Source organism: Malaya genurostris, chromosome 1 (genome assembly GCF_030247185.1).
Source record: "Malaya genurostris strain Urasoe2022 chromosome 1, Malgen_1.1, whole genome shotgun sequence".
Taxonomy (NCBI): domain Eukaryota; kingdom Metazoa; phylum Arthropoda; class Insecta; order Diptera; family Culicidae; genus Malaya; species Malaya genurostris.
The window spans coordinates 131307239-131329766 of NC_080570.1; positions in this window are offsets into that span (position 1 = coordinate 131307239).

A 22528-nucleotide genomic window follows, 5' to 3' on the forward strand; every position below is an offset into this window, starting at 1 on the left:
CACAACAAAAAAATATGCAAAGCCTACTACGATAAAAGTTCAGCTCCTTTTAATAAACCAAAAATAGTCGTTTTAGTAAATGTTTTTGCTAAGAAAATGGTCAAAAAAGTTCTCAATTTTTTGTTGCCTCATTCACACAATTTAAAAAGGCCATCCTACACACTTCGTAACTTTATATTACTTGATTTAAGTTTTCCAAAAAGTATATGTATGTGCCTTTTGGTCTGCGACTCTGCTTCCTATTAGTAGTTAAAGTTAGTGTATATAAAAGTTTAAATGTTAAATAACTATTCATAGAAAAGGCCAATCCGTGCACAATCTTTAACAAAATTGTGTAATTTTACGTTTTTAGTAATTGTCTCGAACACAGCAGACACTAAAAATAATTGCGAAAAAAGTTATGTACAAAAAATTGATTTTAAGTGGTTTCAAACGAAAATGCTTCATATATCCGAAACTTTTTGCGTTAGACCCATAGCTTCTTCGGCAAAGTTTTTTCTCGTTAGAAGTTCTAAAACTTTGTAGAAGACATCGTTTTTCTATCTCTTAAGGGAAAAAAGTTGTTGAAATGAACTTTTATCGTAGTAGGTTTTGCATATTTTTTATTGTGATGAAATCACGCAGTATATTGTTGTGAATGAGTTCTCCGAAGGAACTATGTATATCGGATCAACGGTTTAACAGCTAGAGAATTAAGTTCAGGTTTTTGTCGATTCAAACCACTGTGCCATGTATGAGCCGTTGCTAAAAAAGAAGCACGTGTGAAAATTTTTTGTTTTACTAATTTTGGGCCGTTACACCCTGTACACTTTTATCTTTTTACCTTTTTTTATAAATATAAAAAATAGGTATAGAATTCGCTCGAACTTTAGAAAAATTTTCCGAGGCCCGCGGGGCCGAATGTCATATACCAATCGATTCAGCTCGACGAGCTGAACAAATGTCCGTGTGTGTGTTGTCAACTAAGAGGTCGAGATCTCAGAGATGGCTGGACCGATTTTGATTAAACTAGTAGCAAATTAAAGGTCTCCCGTTCACCCAGAACGCTATTGAATGGTTTTGAGATCGGATGTTTACTTTTTAAGTACGAAGTTTTGTGTCAAAATTTTTAGTTTTTTGACCGTATCTATCACACTTGACCTTGAAAACAGAATATGTCTTTATACTTAGATTCCACACGGTAATAGCTATCCAACATGCCATAGATTGTCGAAATCCGTTCATGTTCAACGGAGAGATCGAGATTTTTGCGACTTTTCCCCCAATTCCGGCAGTAGGAGTTTTGAGCGCTGTATGACAAAGCAATGCTTGGGAGCAACGTGAAACACGATTTTTTATACTGTAGCATACAATTGTTTCTAAGTACCTAAAAGACTGTGTACAGCATTTTTTTCATGACAATTTGCCCTGGACCGATTTTAGCACGGTTCGTTTTTGGCAACATAATCGTTCGAATATGACATATGTAAACCAGATGATGGTATCATTTTCGAGTTGAAAGTAATTCCATAATTATATTGATTTAAACTACTTACTCACTTACTGAAAAAAACATAACTTCCATATACCATACGACTCAGTTCGTCGAGATCAGCAAATGCGTGCGTGACAAATAATTTCACTGAATTTTCTCGGAGATGGCTAAACCGATTTCTACAAACTCAGATTCATATGAAAAGTAGTATACTCCCAAACAAGGTTCCTGAATTTCGTTTGGATCCGACTACTGATTGCGGAACCACCGGATGATATGTGAAACGAAATTAATATAATGCAACTCCTTTTTCTCGTAGATGACTGAACCGATCTAAGATTCAAATGAAATCCAAGAATCATCTAAGATTCAAATGAAAAGTTTTAAGATTCTATAAAACATCTTGATCCAACTTCCGGTTTCGGAGATACAGGGTGATTAGTATAAAAATGTCTATTTCACATAAATTAATCAGGTTTATCGGGTTAGCAGATTTGGATAGTCGATAGCCAAATAAACTTATTTCATTTTTGGTTGTATTCTGTTTTCGTTTCGGAAGGCACCCAAAAATTTAATTCGCACTACGATTCCTCAAAGATGTCTTCATGGATTTTCAAACATTTTGAAACAAATGTAAACTATACAGCTACTCAGGTGAATTTGTCTGACTTCGGCTACACAGAATTTCGAATTTTCTCGAAAAAAGCCAAATCGAATTTCAGAAACAAAAGTTCAAATTAAAATAAATCCAATTGTATCCAATTCTGACTCCCGATTATGATGATGAATTTTTAAAATTCAAAGCGATATAGAAGATGATAATCCCGAAAAGCTTTAAAGTTGAACTCAAAAATATCGCAATTGATTCATCATATGGCCATACGAATCAGTTTTGGTTATGCTGGTTCCTAAATACCGGCTCTGGAAGTACCTTAAATTACCCTAAACTCTAAAGTTGTTACACATTTAGATTCGAATTCGATCCGATTTGTAGTTCCGACATTACAGAGTAATGAGTGATTAAAATCTCAAATTGCCACTTAAAACGACGGACATTAGAATAATGTCATGAAAACTGAAACACCGAAGAATATTCATGCAAAAAACACATGCGGATTGATAAAAAAAGGTATCATCTCACTGCTAGGTGGATTAAGTACGTTTTTCTTATAAAACTCACAAAAAGATCTCGGTTTTCACGTCATATTTGCAACTAATAGATTGGCTTGATTTCTGGATTGGATTGAGCAATGATTTATTTTTTCAAAAATTACTTTTCATTGACTTGATTGATTTGATAACTTTGATTCAGTGAATAGTTTCCCATATGTATTCATACATAAACTTGTTATGAATGTAGATTATGATATATTTCTGTTAGTGGGTGCGGCTTGTTGCCACCTGTTGAAAATTTTGAGTTTAGTGCCCACTGGTGGGCAGCAGGAACAAGTTTGGGAATTACTGTGCCTAAATCATCGTCTCATGCTAATAACAATTGAGAGGGTTAGTGTCAAAATATGTATTTATTGTTGAAATAAACAAAACACCGAAGTGAAAGTAAAAGGTGATTTTTTTGAGGTTAGGATTTTCATGCATTAGTATTTGCTCAGATTTTTTGAGGTTATGATTTTCATGCATTATTATTTGCTCAGTATGCTCTGACATTTCATCATGAATAGACTTACTAACGAGCAACGCTTGCAAATCAGTGAATGGGCCCTAGAAAAGTTGGCAGAAAATCCGCTTTTTTATCGACAAATTTTGTTCAGCGATGAGGCTCATTTCTGGTTGAATGGCTACGTAAATAAGCAAAATTGCCGCATTTGGAGTGAAGAGCAACCAGAAGCCGTTCAAGAACTGCCCATGCATCCCGAAAAATGCACTGTTTGGTGTGGTTTGTACGCTGGTGGAATCATTGGACCGTATTTTTTCAAAGATGCTGTTGGACGCAACGTTACAGTGAATGGCGATCGCTATCGTTCGATGCTAACAAACTTTTTGTTGCCAAAAATGGAAGAACTGAACTTGGTTGACATGTGGTTTCAACAAGATGGCGCTACATGCCACACAGCTCGCGATTCTATGGCCATTTTGAGGGAAAACTTCGGAGAACAATTCATCTCAAGAAATGGACCGGTAAGTTGGCCACCAAGATCATGCGATTTGACGCCTTTAGACTATTTTTTGTGGGGCTACGTCAAGTCTAAAGTCTACAGAAATAAGCCAGTAACTATTCCAGCTTTGGAAGACAACATTTCCGAAGAAATTCGGGCTATTCCTGCCGAAATGCTCGAAAAAGTTGCCCAAAATTGGACTTTCCGAATGGACCACCTAAGACGCAGCCGCGGTCAACATTTAAATGAAATTATCTTCAAAAAGTAAATGTCATGTACCAATCTAACGTTTAAAATAAAGAACCGATGAGATTTTGCAAATTTTATGCGTTTTATTGTTTAAAAAAGTTCTCAAGCTCTTAAAAAATCACCCTGTATTAGTATGCAATGTATTTTTCAGTGTTTTCGGGTGGAACATTCCCGATGGATATTTAAACAAATAACTGTTTTTGCAAATCAAAGTATAAATCATACTTATTCAAACAGAAACTACGATTACCGTGAACCGCATGTATTTTTTTCCAGGGCAAGCATACGGTTCGAAGGCGTACCGATTGAATATTTATTTTTCATCTATTTCATCGTCGGAGAAGCAATAAAAAAATGGTCATAATTGATTTCCGAGGTACATCCTCACGAAAATCTTCAATCACGTTCAAAATCCGAACACACAGACAGTCACTAACGCAACTGAAACGCCCAGGGCTTCTGCTGCGATGCACGATTCTGGTCCGGACTAGCCTGGCCTGGCCTGGCATGGCATGGCCTGGTCTGGTCTGGGCTGGTCTGGGCTGGCCTGGATCTAGCGATAGTCTAGGAGCATTAAACGAAACATGTCGTGGCAAATATCGACAGTCGAGGAAATATATGAAAAAAAAATCGCGATTCCCGCAGAAACACGATGAAAACATAATCGCGTCAGATATGTTTTAATAACGACCTGCGAGAGTAGCGTGAGCATATCGAGACCGGCAGGACGGCCGGGTTTAGAATGTCTGTATAGCATAGGATTCGAGCCCGGAGAGCTGGAGGCTGCTTGAAATTGGAGTCAGGTACCAACCGGCGTGAAAGGCGTGTAAGCAACCTATCTTGATCTTAATCAAAAATCGAAAGCGACGATGTCGACGACGAACCGAGCGAAGCATCAGTGCAGGAGCCGTCGTTCTTCCTCCTTACGGTCGGATGGGGGGCCGGTAGGCAGGCGGGAGACAGGCAACTATATTGGCCGGGGAAAATCGAACCATAAGCATATCGTCGTCGTCATACATGACCTGACCAACCAGAACGTAACCGGGCGTCGTGACGCGTTCCTGTTGTTGATGTTGTTGCCTCTCTGCACGAGGTTAAATCCAAATGCATAAAACGACGGTGCGGGTGGTTTTCGCGGATGAATTCGACAGAGTGGGAATCAGCAGAGAGCCCTCGTTACACAACCCAATTGCTGACGGTTGCCGAATATGAATTTTAACTCTGTCCTGTGGTACCGCTCATAGTTTCGAAAGGGAAGGTACAACCATGTTGTAAAGGTTGCATCGATTTGATCCTGGACCGAAACGATCACTGCTGTGGTAAATAGATAGACATACTGGTTCGATGCGAATGAAGATTTACTTCCTACAAACAACCAATTGGTGCGTTCCTAAATTTCCCAATGACTGTGAAGGACGTAATGAGTATGAGTAGAATCTGTGATCGACATAAGCAACAATTCGTACGGCAAGGACTACCTCGTAAAACAGCGCTCGGAAAAGGTCGATGACCGGAGACCGATCTTGACCATATGCATATCGATTCACCCTCGGTAGCAGATTGCATCACTTGCATTTGTTGTTTGTTGCGCATTTTTTTTTTGTCCATTCATTTCCACCTTCCGAATTCAACGATCAACAGTTGTTGTTTTGGCAAGAACAAACGTGCCTCGTGCCAACTCGTGCCCTCCGGGTGGATTGATTGAGCGAACGCGCGATCGTTTGGGATGTTTTATTATTTTCGCTGACGGAAAACCGAAGGAGCTGAGTTCAATGAACTTTAAGCAGAAGCCTTCCCATATATTTATTTTTGTTTATTTTTTGTGTTGTTGTTTTTTTCGGCCGCAGAGGCGCTAATATGGCCGGCAGGGGCCAACTGATTCATGACGTCGTCGAAAAAAAAACAGAGACCCATTTGGAGGAAAATATTCGAAAAGAAACAGGAGAAATTGGTTCTGTCTGGTCGATCGTCTTCATTCATTCAGTTTCTGGAGGGTTATTCCGAACTGCAAACGAACTACGCGTGCTTCTTCGATGCACCTTTTGCTGGATATTTTCCTGTTACGGTTCTTATGACTAACTTTCGAACGGATATATTTGTATATATTGTTAGGTTTCGTTTACGATTTTTCTATACAGAACTGATCAAATTGAAGTGCTAAGGTAACTTAGGCATTACTCACTAATAATGTCAGGTAAAATTTCCAAATTAACAGCCCCCGGTCCTGCACATCCCTCACCAATACACCACAATTAGTCACAAATTTTGAATGCATCCTAAATAATTACGTAACCTTTTTCATCATATCACACCACCCTTCAACCCCCTTCGATCAATTTTTTAAAGATTCTATCAGGATAATTGAAAGATGGCATTTTTGGTCATATGTTGCTTTTAAATTATTTATTTCACGTTAACGGCCAACGTTTCGAAGGTTTATGCTTTTATCTTCAGGGTGAATGATGGAGCAATAAACCATCGAAACGTTGGCCGCTGACGTGAAATAATTTAAAAGCAACAAATGACCAAAAAAGCCATATTTCAATTTAATCAACAAAAGTGGTCGCACCCGTTTCTCAGTTATATCAGGATAACGATGCCTGTAAAGTTTGATAGCATTCGATTCAAATTATAAAATCACACATCTGCACTTTTCTAGATGACGAATTGTTTCGTATTGTTCTGGAAGAAAAATTTGTTTTAGGGCCAGGTTCCCCCGAACAACTTCGAAAAAATGTTCTTCCCATAAATTGCTAAAACAAGGAGAACCCGCAGATCACAAAATACAATATTGTAATTGTTGTTTCACGCCCTGGTTGTTTCAACTAAAATGTTGTTGATTTAATTAGCATATCAGTTGGTTTTGTCATAAAGATTCAGGTTAACGAAATTACTCTATTCAAATGCTGTCACTTGGCGGAGAACGAAGATAGCAAAACGCACAACAAAAATTCTCTTCATTTCACTAGAAACGTTTTATATTGAGAATTTTTAATTGCAAATGAACGTCATTTATGTCAGTTACGTAGTGACCATTTCATGTATGTATTATTATTATAAATTTATCGTTTATTTATACCTGGTTTTAACCAAAGTGCGTTCTTTTGCAGGATTTAATGAACGTAAAAGTATGCAGAAGAACATAAGAGTTAATTGTAAAACAAGTTTCCCATGTACTGAATAAGTATTCCTACAGTATAAATGTTTTAATTTCATTTTCGTACAGTTTATGTCAATGAAATTAAAAACGATTAACGCCTAAAAATTAAGGAGTGTATCGAAAATAAGCTATCCACAAATTTTTCTTTCAAATTATGATAGAATCGATATTTCATTCAAACTAAAAACTGATCCTTTATTGTACGAAGTTAAACTTGAGCATAATGAAAACCGGATGAAATTTAAGTTTTTCCTTTACGAATTTTCGAACTTTTTATCGAACGCTCTTCTCCAAGTTCCGGACAAGTGTTGCATCGTATTTTTTGGACGCTTGAGCCGAATTTTTTTGAACTCCCACTTGTTCCCAGCTGCCTTACCAGTCTTCTTTAAGACCCTCTTCACGATTGCCAGTAAAGTTCGATGGGTCGAAGCTGAGGGTAATTTGATGGATTGATATTTTTCTCAACGAAATTGATACCCTTTTCCGCAAGCCAATTGAGAGTAGAGCTGTGCGCCGATCAAAATTGTCAACATCGGCGGCTGAAACGTTTTTTTTGACCAGCGGCGGCGGCGAATCGGCGTGACGCTATTTCCTGAAAACATCGGCGGCGGAGGCGGCGCGATTCGGCGTAATCAATTATAAACATATTAAAAATTTTAATATTGATTCACACAGGACAATTTCTCTATCTTATTGTTTTGTCGACCTACAATCAAAGATCCTAATGTTTATGTGATCCATTAAAGCTAACGTAGTGAATAGAGATGGTAAATGGTTTCGAATGCATCGAATTAGAAGAGAAATTGAGATGAGTATAAGTGCGATTATTTGGAGATGGTTGACTATTGTTTAAATAAATATTTCATTCATATACAAAGGGTTTTTCTTTTATTATGAGCAAGAAATATAAAGTTTTATTCGGAACTATTTTTCAAATCGCTTTTTACATAGTTGATAATTATCATGTATAAAAATCGTTTTATCAACTCAAAAAATAAGTATATCTTTTTCGTACGTATGTAATTAACATAAAATCGATTTGGCACTCAAATTCATTCAGATATCAAAAATAATATCAAATTAACAAATTCAAATTTCAATTACTTCACATTTGTAACGATTTCTTATAAAAACGGGTAAATTCATTTGAAGAGTCATAGTAGAAGTAGAAGAAAATGTTTTTACTTTGAGTTGGTAACGTTGATCTTAATTTATTGTGCGAAAACTAACGTTTATTTAGAATGGAGCATGAAACTTTGTTCAATACCATTTTTCAAATGCCCGGAAATAACAAATAAAGTATCCAAAATAAATGGTACTCGATCGCTAAACATTCTAGTACCCGAGAAATCAACACTACACTGGTTTCTAAAAAAGATGTTAATCCGAAAAAACCTAACATTACTTTTTTCGGAAGAACCCTCCTTTTCTTGGTTCCATTTTTCATTTTCAGATGTCGCGACCGATAATGTTGCGATAATGTGCCAATAGCTCAAAACCTTTTAAATAAAGACAGAAAATAGACTTTGAATCAAATGACATTGGCTTCGGTTGACAACGGTAGTACTGAGTTTCAGTATAAGTAGGAGGAAAGTGACTGTACTGTAATTTTCAATGAATTTTCATGAAAACTGTAAACAATTTTCCACATTGATAAAATCATTTTTTCGGCTGATGTAATATTATGGATAACCGGCGCGCTGATCATCTTTTTCTTAAATTGGCGGCGTGTCGAAATTATCGGCGGCGGCGGCGTGGCGCGGCGGCGCACAGCTCTAATTGAGAGTGGTTTTGGCATAGTGAGCCGACGCTAAATCCGGCCAAAACAGTGAAGATGTACTATGCATCTTATATAAAGGCAGCAATCTCTTCTGGAGACACTCAGATCGATAGATTTCTGCATTTATAGTTCCGGTAGGTTGACTTCAAACCACAGGAACATATTGCTTGCCATATCAGTACCTTTCGCCGGATTTCTTCACTTGAATCGACCTGTCCGCATCGCTCACATCCTCCCCAACGACGACAGTAAAGAATTGTGGATCTGGAAGGGTTTTTGAGTCCTCCTTTACATGAGTCTCATCATCCATCAAAACGCATGCATCCGAACACTGCTAAAGACGCGAATACAATTTCCAGACCTTTGTTGCTGCTCGCTCCTTCTGTTATACATTTTGTTTCGAGATTTTCTACTTCTTGTAGGTTTTCAGGTGATTTCGCTTCTTAATACGCTGGATCATTTCGACACTCGTTCCTGCTTTTTTGACCAAATCACGTATTGACATTGATTTGTTCTTCATGATTAGAGATACCACTTTCTGGTCCAGTTTCGGGTTGGAAGTACCGGGTTTTCTGCCTTTTCCAGGTAACTCATCCATTTTCACTTCCTTTTCAATACGCGTCATTTGGTCAGTTCGAGCTCGCATCTCAGCCAACACAGTCGAAAATCGTTTGCGGTCGAAGCAAAAGAAACAAAGACAATACAGTGCAGTGAACAATAGAGTGTACGTAGTGGTCAAATACGATTTAACAAAGCCTGAAACTTGGCCAACAAGGCCAAATTCAATTTGTATAGATTTCAAGCGTTGCAAAGTTAGACCAGCAGCAAATGAAATTGAAATCTTACTTAAAGAACGAATGCATCTAGACGCTTATAATGTAAGTGAGATTCAATTCAACAAGGCGTCTAACTGTGTGTACATTATATTTAAACGTGAAAGCGATGCAATTGCATTCGCTTCGGTTAACAACGAGATGCACAGCGTTGAGTGTGACAACATTAAATACAAAATTCCTGTGCACATGGTGGACAATGCCATACAAGTACGCGTGCATGACCTTCACCCGCAGTCCACCGATGAGTATGTTCGGGAAAGTATGTCGCAGTACGGTGAAGTTCTTTCCATCGAAAGGGAAGTATGGCGGAATTTTTTTCCGGGTATCAAGAATGGCGTGCGAGTGGTACGTATGCAACTACGTAAAGCAATTCCATCTTACATCATTTGTAATCAAGACGGGAAACATCCGTGTAAAACGCTGATTACGTATGAAAATCAACTGGTTACATGTCAGTTTTGTGAACAACCTGCACACTACGGTAAACCTTGCACTGAAACTGCGAAAAGCACATCTTCAACAAAAGACAAGGTCAACCGTTCAACAACGAAAACTAGTGAGCGTAGTACTCCTGTTTCACCATCAAACCAACCAACAACTGCAACCAATGTACAACAAGGCGCTCCTACAGCAACTAGCAACGAGCTCAAGACTGCGAACAACAAGGAAAACGAAAAGAAGACTGAAATCAACAACAAAACCATCGATGCGGCAATGGAGGACGAGACGAGCCACGAACAAAGTGCCCCTCAACCCTCGCAGGAGGAAAATGGAAGCTCTTCTCCTCCTAGAAAAAGAGTGACAACGAGATCCACTTCGAAAAATTATTTATTTAAAAAATCGGCTAATTCGGCCACGTAAAGCTTGTACGCAAATAGGCCTGAATAAAAAACATATTTTAAATAAAAAAAAAATACGCGTCATTTGGAAAACGCCGAATTTCAACCGCACAAACAAGTAAACAAACGAAAGCTGACATCCAAACGCACAGCATGCTGTGATCTGAGCATAAAAACCATCACAAATACATGCGTACAACACAAATGTATGTGGATAACTTATTTTCGATACACTCTTTACTGTTAAAGTAAAGTGATAGTATTTGGTTTCTCTTGAAGGTCTGTAGTATGTCTTGTCAGCAACATTTTTGAAAACGGAATCAAAAAAGCTCTTCCAGCGAAAAATTCTGCAAGTGGAGGAAACATTTCTCAATACCCTGTGAACATTTTGCAGGTGAATTCCCTCTTGGGAATTATAATCTTTTGTTGCATTTCTATATCATCTGTGAGTTTAGTGATAAAGCTATAAGTAGCTACTTAGGCAAAATTTCGTTGTTCAAGCGGTGAATAGACGTCTTAAGTTCAAATACCGGAAGAATTGGTTAAAACAACTTATTTGTTGCATTCATGCATACACCTAACTTTGCTGGGAGTGTGTCATTGCTCAGTTGCACGAATGACACCTCATTGAAATGCTTCATTTTTCGTTTAAGGTGTGTGTCCTTGCTCAACTGCAACCTCTCATTGCTCGTTTGTGGTGCGTGTCTTTGCTGGGAATCATTGCTATACTGCCAGCAATATCCTGTAAAGGACCGTTAGTGGCTTTGGAGTCCTGGAAAGGACTATTTGGTTACGGATGATTTCGTTTGTATTCTAGGAAGCAGGGCGCCATTCCAAGTAATTTGTAAGCTTGAGCATTGGCCTAGAAGAAATCATTACATAAATATAATTGTAACACAAGTCGTACAATCGCTCATATATTTCAATATTTCATACATCTCAATATTTGAGTGAAAGATACAGTACGATATTAAACACTGTTCGGAACATTTTTCTCGAATGCGTTTTTTTTTGCGCTCGTTTCGTGCGAATTTCGCACTACGAAAAGTGCACAAAGCTAATCAAATAATAGGGCTGAAAAGTCTTAAAGTCTCAAATCTTAATAATTCAATATGAACTCATATTCCAATAAATAGTTATTAAAAAAATTCATTAAAAAAAAGCTTATCATCATTAATTAAATCTCTGCCACCTGCTGGCACAAAACCACCTCATCTTTTGTACCAACAGATAGTTCACATCCCAATCATACATTTATAATTAATACTATAGTAAACATCACAAAGACTACAAAATAACTTACAAACTACCATTGATTCTAAAACTAATATGATAAGCGACTCAGGAACAATCATTTGATTACATTTCGAGATAAATGGAAATCGGAGACGTTAGACAAGCTATAGAATAAACAGCACACACTAGGTCATTTTAAGGGTTAACCTATTTTTGTGCATAGGGCGCATAACCATCTTCACATACTTTATGGTTCGTCTTCGTCTCATCAGTACATAACAGTTTATGTTGAGCTGCTACGTGACCCAGCAATTCAACATAAACCGCTAGACAAGACGTAAGACGTTACTTTTCGGTGGAAATATAATAAGTGTTCTGCAAGTAGCAGAAACTTTATGCCAGCCTAGCGGTTTATGTTGAACTGGTAGGTCACATAACAGCTCAACATAAACTGTTAGGTACTGACTTTCTCTTCTGAAAAGGTCATAAGTGTATTTTAATAGAGGAGGGAGCGTAGTATGTGTTTTTAAAAGGGAGAGGGGTTGGTTTGTCATGAAAAAATTGGTCTAATTTGACGAGAACCGATACTTTTTTAAGACTGTAGAAACATTTTGCATATATTAGATATGATTATATGGGAAGTGGATGCAGCAAGTTCCTTTAAAAAGGGGGGTGTAATGTTTGTAAAGGCATAACTCGGAATTACTGATCGAATTGCTATCAAACTTTGCACATGTACTTCTTACTCTTCAGAGATGGTCATAGGCGTATTATAATGGAGGAGGGAGCGTAGCAAGTGTCATTAACAAGGAGGGGTCATGAAAAATTACATATAACTATACGAGAAATTGTTTCGTATTTTTCTGTCTTAAAATAAATTTTGTTTTAAAGCCAGTTTGCTTCAAACAACTTCGAAAAAAATATTTTCCCATGAATTGCAAGAAAATTCTGAAATGATATAGTATTCTATACGTGCGACCGAGACGTTGGCAGAGAAGTACTTGGCTCTAGTTAAGTGTAAACTCGTCGAAACTAGGAAGAATGCAAATTGTACCGATTGGTTCATAAGAAGATCGAGAATCGTCGCCACAGGCGTGTCAGAGGACAACGCATTGTTGTACGAGACTGGAAAACCTTTTTTAATGCAGCTAGTGGTGTGAGGTTGTCTTTTTCATATTACTTATATTTTCAAAAACATTACTAGAAGATTCTGTCAAGATTTTTTTTCAAACTTGAATTAAGTAAAAAACATTTTTTGGTATAAACTACCATCAACTACTTTTCAATTTGTAAACAGTTTTGTCAAGTTAATATAGATTTAAATATCGTAACCCCTATAAGCTATACAAAATTGAACAAAGCACGCTGCGTGCTAGGCGGTGGTGTTTTCTTCTTCCGTACCAGCACGTACAGATGCGTATCGGTTTTGAATCATTTTGTATGACAGCTTGCAAGTTTTGATACTCATCGCCCTATACTTTCGGAACCAGAAGTCAGATCTGGATGAAATGGCACAGTATCGTTTAAGAAACTGAGAGCTTTAATTAGAATCATGGTTTGTGAACCATGGTTGAACCGAAGCAACCGTTGCTGAGAAATCGAAGTGAGTTCCGTTGTTGTAGCTTTTCTTCACTGTTACCGGTGCATTCGGCAGCGGAAACCGGGGACTAGTAGTCCCAAAGTGGATTTATATATCCACTAACTAAAAAGGCCTGCCAAATAGATGAATTTACCAGTAAGTTTCATAAAAATTTGCACCTCGTTCCGTCATCAGTTTTGAAGAAATACTCATGACATTGAAATTTTTTCACTTATCGCGCTGTAATACCGGATTCAAAAGTCGGACCTGGATCAACTTTTCGGGGACTTTTTGAAGAATGTCAAACCCTTTTATTTGAATTTTAGTTAGCAAAAACCGGGTAAGGAATTTTCGAGAAAATTAGGCACGCATTTTCTCATAGATTTGCACATATTGCCTTGTAATTCCGGAAGCAGAAGTCGGCTAAACATGAAATTCAATAGCGAGCTATGGAACTATAAGACCTTTCGTTTGAGTCAGTGAGTAAAAATTTGTCTCATGTTTTTGGTAATTTCGGAACCGAAAATCGATTCGGGAAAAAATTCAATAGCGATCTATGAGACCATTAGACTATTCATTTGCATCTGAGTTTGTGAAAATCGGTTTAGCCAACTCGGAGAAAATCGAGTGACATTATTTACCACATACACACATACATACATACATACGCATGCATAGACACATACATTTGTTCAGTTCGTCAAGCTGAGTCGAATGGTATATGACATTCGGCTCTCCGGGCCACGGTTCAACAGTTGGTTTTCACTGTGATTGTCTAGCCTTCCTATAGGCAAAGGCAAAAAGACGGCAATATTCTGCACTGACTTTCACTGATTTTTAAGAACAAGAAGTTTCATAAAATTATATAACGCAACTTTTGAAAGTGGCTTCCAAATCTTTATCAAGTTACCCCACCTATTTCGAATAAAAAAAAAATTTTTTCCTATTTTATTTTCATGAAAGAAACATTTCAAGTATTTTTTGTTGAATATACAAATTATGTAAGAGCTGTATTTTTTAGACATATTCGCTTTATTTTAAAAACAATTTTCTGGATTTATCTAAGCAGAATCTATCTTTATTACTTGAATTCACTGCAAAGTTTTAGATCACATTTAAATAAGTAATATTTCCGAATACACCAAGTTGATATGACGTCTCTGTCAGGACAAAAAAATATATGCAAAAAATTAGCCGTTTTCAAATTCGTCAAGTAATAATGTATATAGATTATTACTATACATGTTATATTATGAAAAACGATAGTATGCCAATATATGAAAGATATTTCTAGCTGGTTTCCAACCAAAAGTACCCAAAATTTGCTAAATATGTACAAACGTATCATTTTCTTCAAAACTAACTAGATCTTTATGATATTACTAGTTTTTTTTTGCTTGCCCCCTTCTCCATCCTTTCACCATCTGTGGAGTCCATTAACATAATTTTTTGTTATTTTCAACTTCTTTCGCACAATCTCTCATCCTCCGCCCCACTCCTTCGAGCCCCTTCGCAACTCAATTTACTGCAGCATTTACTTCTATGTTTTTCTCTTCTTTTTTCCTGCATTACTATTAATCACCGCTCTCCGAGGGCCACTCTGCCATCCGCCGAGTTTTCGTAACTCGGAGGTGTTTCCTGTGGACCCACACGGACACAGGTTGTGGCCTTCAACGACACATACCAACGTCACCGTCCAACCAACTAGCTACTCTTGACCCTCGCCAGGAGACATAATTTTACTTAGTATTAAGCAATATATCTGTGGTTTTTTTGTAATCTGTTGATATAGAAAGATGAGGAGGTTTTATGCCTGCTGGAGAGAGCGATTGTAAATTTTAGCTCCAGCGGACTTTTCCCAAATAAATAAATGAATAAATAAATAAATAAATATAGGAATGTAAATATATACAATAGGCCGCGAAGGGGGAGTGGAACCAGCGACTACGCATGAACAAGCACATGCACTATACTAGAAAAAATAATATAAGTGCATCTCGATGGAACGTTTTTTATGTCTTTTCAAAATTAGTTTTCATTATTGCCATATTTCATCAAATATTTGGTATATACTTTTGTCACTCATTTTTCTTGGAGATGGCTAAACCGATTTTCGCAAACTTCGATTCAAATGAAAGGTCTTATGGCTCCATACAAAATTCCAGAATATCAGATTTTTTTCCAAGGCCGACTACTGATAAGAAGTGTATCGATAATAAGCTATCCACAAATTTTTCTTTCAAATTATGATAAAAAACGATATTTTATTCAAACTAAAGATTGATCCTTTATTGTACGAGGTTAAACTTGAGCATAATGAAAACTGGAAGAAATTTAAGTTATTCCTTCACGAATTTTCGAACTTTTGATCGAATGCTCTTCATCAAGTTCCGGACAAATGTTGCATCGCATGTTTTGGACGCTTCAGCCCAAATTTTTTTGAGCTCCTACATGTTCCCAGCTGCCTTACCACTCTTCTTGAAGACCTTCTTCACGATTGCCCAGTAACGTTTGATGGGTCGAAGCTGAGCACAATTTGGTAAATTCCGTAGATTTGACTACAAACCACGGGAACATATCGCTTGCCATACCAGTAATTTTCACCCAATTTCTTCACTTGAATCGACCTGTCCGCATCGCTTACGCATTACTTACATCCCCAACGACGACAATAAAGTATTGGGGACCTGGAAGGGTTTTTGAGTCCTCTTTTACATAAGTATCATCGTCCATCAAAACGCATGCATCGGGATACTGTAAAAGACGCGAATACAATTTCCGGGCCCTTGTTGCTGCTCGCTTCTTCCGTTCTACACTTTGATTCCAGATTTTCTGCTTCTTGTAGGTCTTCAGGTGATTTCACCTCTTGATACACTGGATCATTCCGACAATCGTTCCTGATCTTTTGGCCAAATCACGTATTGACATTGATTTCTATTTCATGATTAGAGATACCACTTTCTGGTTCAATTTCGAGTTGAAAGAACCCGGTTTTCTGTCTCTTCCTGGTAGCTCATCCAAAGAATAGAATAAAATAGTTCCCCAAACCTTAATTTTACCTTCCTTTTCAATACGTGACATTTTGAAAACGCAGAATTTCAACTGCAGAAACTAGTAAACTAACGAAAGCTGACAGCCTAACGCACAGCATGCTGTGATCTGAGCATAAGAAACTACCGCAAACACATGCGTACATCACAAATGTATGTGGATAACTTATTTTCGATACACTCCTTACATTTTATTCCAAAATTCAAATCGACATACAGAATCTTAGAAACAATTGGGGTTTTATTAGTGTATGGTTGAATGAACTGAATATCCAGCTTTCTGTTCCGGAAGTACCGACAAAAGTAATCAAATGTGATAAAATGAAGCTCACATATGATTGAATAGATTTTCACTAACTTAAATTCAAATGTAGTATCGATGTAGTATTGATTATGCAACAGAAATCTTCAGACCTCTTTTCTAAACATTAAATTGTAGTCTTTTGGTAAATTCGTGCTGTAATATATAGGAGAAAATGAATTCTGCAATTGCACGAGAGTCTGTTTAAATTCATCTTTATTAGGAACCAACACCGAACATTGTTTGTCTTGATTTGTATTTGTTTTTTAGCCGATGAAATTACACCAATATCCCAAATGTTTGCAATTATATCTTTGTACATACTTGCGTTACGGATTTCGATATTTAAGCTTCTCTTCGCCAAGCTTGTGTTCAAGTTTTGTATGCAAGCAGTTGTTTTTATAATTGAAGATACGTGGCTTGATACATTAAAATCGAAACTTAGAAATATTTTCAATGAAATGAAGAAATAATATTAATAATTGATACAGTAACTGTAACTGAGCTGTAAGTGTTTAAAACCTGACCACATTTCTACGTGTATTTTTCCTTGCGTTTTTGATTTGCATCCCTATATAGAAACTAAAGATATGTTCCACATCAAAAAGCGATCTGAATGTTTGAAGCTTTAAACGAACCAGAAGGTCTATTGTTGCTCCTGTTAGAGGAAGACCACAACAGCGTCTAAGGCACACGATTCGATTTCGACCAGGGTTTACTTTTTATATACGTCCAGCTGAACATCGGGACTGACATGTGCCTGACTTTCTCGCGAACGTCGCCCGAGTGCGAAAAGGGCGAACAAGCGCGATGGGTTTCATTCATAGTTTCCAAAAGTTAACGAAAACTTATTTTTGTGTTGTTTATGATTATCTCACACCGTTGAAAATTGAATCATATATTGCAGATTGTTTTGTTGATAGTATAGTGAAAGAATTATGTTGTTACGCTTAGTACAGCTCAAGATATTCCTGATTAAGTTCTGCCACTTCTTCTGCAGGGCCAATTTTTTAAAAGCGCACCATAATAAAGTAAGACGTATTCGTGTCAAAAAAATACATCTATTAAACGGAAAATGAGTGATTTCAAGAAAAATTTTCGTTGCGTTTAATCTCAGTACAAGCACGGTGTACTCGTGGGAAAGTTCACACTGCGCAGAACGGTGCGCTCTTTTTTTTTCATGCATGACGCACTGCCAGATAGTTAGTAGTGTCAATTACGTAGATTGACATTTTCCCTGGGAACTAAAGCGGTGTCGAGCACGAAACGTTCAAGAGAAGGTTTTTTTTACTAACCAAGCAAAATATTTTCTTTATAAAAAATCTAATTTCCGCAGAATTTTTCTACGACTCCGCAGACCCCTAGAAATGTCCAAATCCATAGAGCTAGGAAGATTTCTGTAGATCTGACATCGCTGATACGAGGTGTGTTGCCAACGGTCAATGCCGTGTTAGAGGAATCAAAAGGATGACAAAATAGTGGCATGTTGTGATTGGGCTTCGAAAACCTGAGTCAACTCAAACAGATTTTTCAATGATGTACCATAGAAATACTAAAACGACGTATCAATATGTGTTCAAGATGAATGTTTTGGAATCGATTGGTTTTTTTAAATAACATAAATCCGTAAACAAATAACGCAATTATTGGCGCTCAAGATTATGACAGAAAAACGCAAAAAAGTTTTGAATTTTGTAAATTTTGTAAAGGCACCCAAAAGTAAAGTAAGTCGTATTTACGACAAAATCTTCAAATCAATATTATTTGGCATTTTGTTAATATCCTTCAGGAACAAATATCTCTTGTAGGTAGATTACTTGCTAGCCCACCAACCCTTTTGCTGAATGTCTGATGATTATTTTCACTATCCCCTTGCTCGGCAGTAGGCTCAGCAACAATTACATCATACGGACAAAGGCCGCAAAAAAAAATAATACGCACGAGCCAATTTCCGACTCACCACCTGTTGAGCGCACCACTACACCGGATCGGACGAACGAACGGGACAGGGGAAAACTATGCTCACACAACAAAAAAAAAAAAACAAAAACGCATTTCGACAACGCACTCTACTGACGGGCTGATACACTTTCGGGCGGGGGGGGGGGGGGGGGTACGGCATGACCAACCAACCGAGCGAACGAACGAGCGAGACGCGAAGCATAAATGCAAGGAAATTCACACGCACATATTTCCCTTGTTTTCGGGACTTGTGCTCTGTCCAAGGAGACGAACCGAAGACTGAACCAGCTGATGGGCGAATATTTGGCACGTGTTTATTTCTTTTTTTTTTGTTTTGTTTGTCCTCTTTGGTCCTGCACACACCCGCGGTAATGCGATTACACAACCGGACCTGAGCCCCGAGTGGTGGCACCGCGCATGGCCAACGAGGCATATCCTTGTAGGTGCGAGCATTGAACCTGGCTCATCAGGATTGACGGGTTAATTGCGATCAAGATTGTTGACCTTCATTTACTGCAGCCGCCTGCAAATGGCGCACGGCACGGAGGGGGAACAGGCTCCGAAAACTGAAACGGAACAAACGGTCACCGGTGAGTGCAGTGACCGGCTTTCCTAAACCGAACCATCGTCGGTTTGCCTGCCGTCTTTGTGAGAAATTGGCGTTTCCCAAGAAGGGGCCTCACAATTGGCGTTCCTCCATCAGTTGTTCGGTATCGGGAATGGGCCATTCGGAGGAAGAAAGAGTTAAGATTTTCTCTAAATCTAGCCCCTGGGGTCACACCGGCTCACACACGCCGACGCTGCCGCTGTCTTTCGACCGCTCTAGATTGTGCGCTTTGGGTCTGGGTCTGGGTTTGACCACAGTCAGATTGCGACCGAAGCCTCGATTTCTACGCTTCGAGAAAAGATTATACTTTATTATCTCGTCAGTAATCTTCTTTTCGCACAACGTTGACCCTTGGCTGAGCCTTTAATTCGTGTGGTCGTCTTTAACTATTCAAGTGCACAGGAACGGTAAACGAGTATCGAGGGAGAGAGAGCGAGGAGGCTGCAATGAAATTGATCCCCTTTGGTTGTCCGCGGGTCCACACGGCCACAGCAGTTACCTCTGTCGACCCCGGCCATATCTAAGCCGATCCTTGTACAACAGCTTCGAGGAGGAATCGTGTGGTGGCAGCCGGATCGGACGGGGCATGGGTATCACGTTCCTATCCGAACGCGCGCGCTTTCGCGATGGACCCTAGCGAAAATCGTGCGTTAAATTTTATCTCACGACTCGACTGTAGTTTTTCGCGTATTTTTCCTGCCTAACCTCTCCGCTGGTCGGATGGGTCGCGCGGGTGGATGAAATCGATTTTGTACCATATTTTTGCGCTTGCTGGCTGCAACTCTCCGGCTCCGGTAAGATAGGAAGTGCCCCCTGGGAAATGAGCTGGTTGATGGGTTTGAAATAGTTCTGTTTTTTTTTCTGTTGTTGTTGTTGTTGTTGTCTTCGATGCCGGAGTATGCGTTCGGCATTCAGCAGATATCGCACACAGTCGTCAGCTCACGACTGTGACTGACTTGGACGGTCGAAGAAGGAAGATCGGTTGCTCTTTGCCTTCTGCTAGAGTTCCTGCACAGCGAACCAGATGAAAGTCCGCCAGTCTAGACTGACTGCAGAGATGAGCTTAATTCGATAATGTGTAATATCAGCTGTCAATGAGTGTGATTGGAAAAGCTGTTTATGCCCAACGTTGTTGGCATTTTGTCGTTGATGGGTTCGTCGTCAACTGATCGAAAGATTGTAAGGCTCTTCATTAGGCATTAGTGAGGATGATATCAAGCTTGCGTTTGGTAACTGACAAAGTGAGAAAATTATGCATTTTGTGTCGAGGAATTCAAATTGGATGTTACTTTGTATATATTTTGTATTTGGCATTAAAATTTTGGGTGAGACTTGCCCAATGCGTTTTGCAATCATTGCGCGAAGATGGAGTCGGAAGAACAGCAATGGCTTGAAATAATTTTGCGCACGTACTTTGAAAGTCCGGATTTCTCTTATCGTACCCTCGGCTGGGCGCTGGAAATTGTACAATCTGTGATATCTCGTGTATAAAATCGTTACAACGAACTGTACATCGGAACCAAAGAAAACTGTAAATGTAAATTGAATAGTGCAAGCTTCCAAGAAGAATGCAAACAGTTCTGCAAAATATGTGGTGAAATGACCGCATTTGAGTAAAACTTTCGTGCACGATACTAAATAAACAAGGCTCCCTAATCCATCTGAGCTTCTTTTTGTATTTTATTCCTTCATTCCATAACTTTGAACATGAATCATACCTAACAAACTGTGAAATGTTCTAAAATGTTTGTGTTTTTGTCACACTTTCCCACTATAAAAATGATTTTAAATCCTTCAGCAATATGGGTATTTTTGGAAAGTATTTAATAAACAGATGCCGCAAAACTATGTTTGGTGTCGTCTCGAAATCCAATATAACATCCTGCGATTCATTGATACGCCTTATAAACCCTTAAAACAAAGAAATTTCCGAAACATATTGGATACCAATAAACGATGTTTGAGCTTGTTTTTAAAATTCAATGAGGTGACTTCCGGTATAGTGTTTTAAAGGAATACCAAGCTCAAGGAAAATAGCAAAAACTTTCAAAAGATACTAATAAACCGGAAGTCACTGTTTTGCATTTCAAAACCACCTCAAATATCATTTTCCGACGTCTACTTTCAAATCTTTTTCCGAAAGTACCTATATTGTAAGGGGTTTCAAGGAATATCAAGAAACCGGAAGTTACCATCTTGGATTTCAGAACCACCTCAAACATCATTTTCTGACATCTACTCATCAATCCCGTTCCGAAAATCCCCATATTGTATAGGTTTTCAAGAAATATCAAGAAACCGGAAGTCGCCATCTTGAATTTCAAAACTACTTCAAACATCGTTTTCCGACATCTACTCATCAATTCCGTTCCGAAGAAACCCATATTGTTAGGGGTTTTAGGCAATCTCAATAAACCGGAAGCCGCCATCTTGGATTTTGAAACGAGCCCAAACATCATTTTCTTGCACTTACTCTTCACATCCGTTCCAAAAATAACCATATGATGCGCGGTTTCCACATTAATCACACAAAACTTTTTTTACGAACTACCTCTTTTTACGAACCCCCGTTTAGTTCGTAAATGGAGGTTTCGGTGTATTTCGTTTCAAAAATCCCAACGTTGCATATGCTTTAGCCGTAGTTGGTTTCATTCCGGTATATCAGCTGTCGTTAAATGAAGGTAGAATCTAACATTGACAACAAATGGAGAAAACCATCGTTGAATGTTTTGAATTCGGTTTCAATTCCTATAGTTAAAGTTTACTTCTATGCCCTTCCCTGTAAATAATGAAGTTACGCCCTTGTGCATTTTTTGTGAAATTGGCTGATTCTCGCGATTAAGATATGCATCGCCTCATTTATTATTTCTAGCAATGAAAAGTTCAGAAACCATCTGAAAAGTTGAAAAGGAAATAGTTTCGCCCTTCCTCTCTAGCAATTGAAGTATCGCTCTGTTTGCTGGCATGAAGCATGGAAGGCGAATATTACGAAAACAATGACAGTCTCGCCCTTTATAGTTCGTTGTATTACTAAAATTGAGATTTTGTAGAATCGAAATTACTAGACAAAATTGTATGATTTTGAAGCATTTATTCGTATGAAAGAGACACTCGACTTGTTTATTTTTGTAAGATTCGCCCTTCTTTGAAAATCAGCTGATATGTTAACATAACGCTGTTAAGTGTGTGCGTGTTTCATCGGCTTGCATCTTCTCTTAGAAAAAAAAGTTCAACGGTGGCCTTTCGTTGGTCCTATCAACGTCCAATTATTCGTTCAACGGGAAGCCAACACGGGACAAACAAACTGTTGAACTCAGTGCCTTTTTTTCGTTCAACAATCC